Consider the following 270-nt stretch of genomic DNA (forward strand, 5'->3'; position numbering starts at 1 on the left):
CCCCTTGGAGCGGGGATCGGCACCGCCCCGTAAAAGTGGGAGCCCCCCTGTAGGGCCGGAGCGCACCCCGGAATGGCACCGCGACCCTCAGCTGTGGAACGGCGACCCCCCACTCATAGGAGTGGGACCCCCCCCATGGGGACTGGAAAGCTCCCCAGCACGGAACAACAGCCCCGCTTTAGGAGTGGGACCCCCCGGGAGTGGCACTTCCCCATGAAATCATTGGCCCCTCCCATGCTGCTGGGACACCCCTTAGGAATGCCCACCCCC

This window comes from Lagopus leucura, unplaced genomic scaffold (assembly GCF_019238085.1).
Source record: "Lagopus leucura isolate 7727_CA_CO unplaced genomic scaffold, USGS_WTPT01 146-4_obj-0_obj, whole genome shotgun sequence".
NCBI classification, from domain to species: Eukaryota; Metazoa; Chordata; class Aves; order Galliformes; family Phasianidae; genus Lagopus; species Lagopus leucura.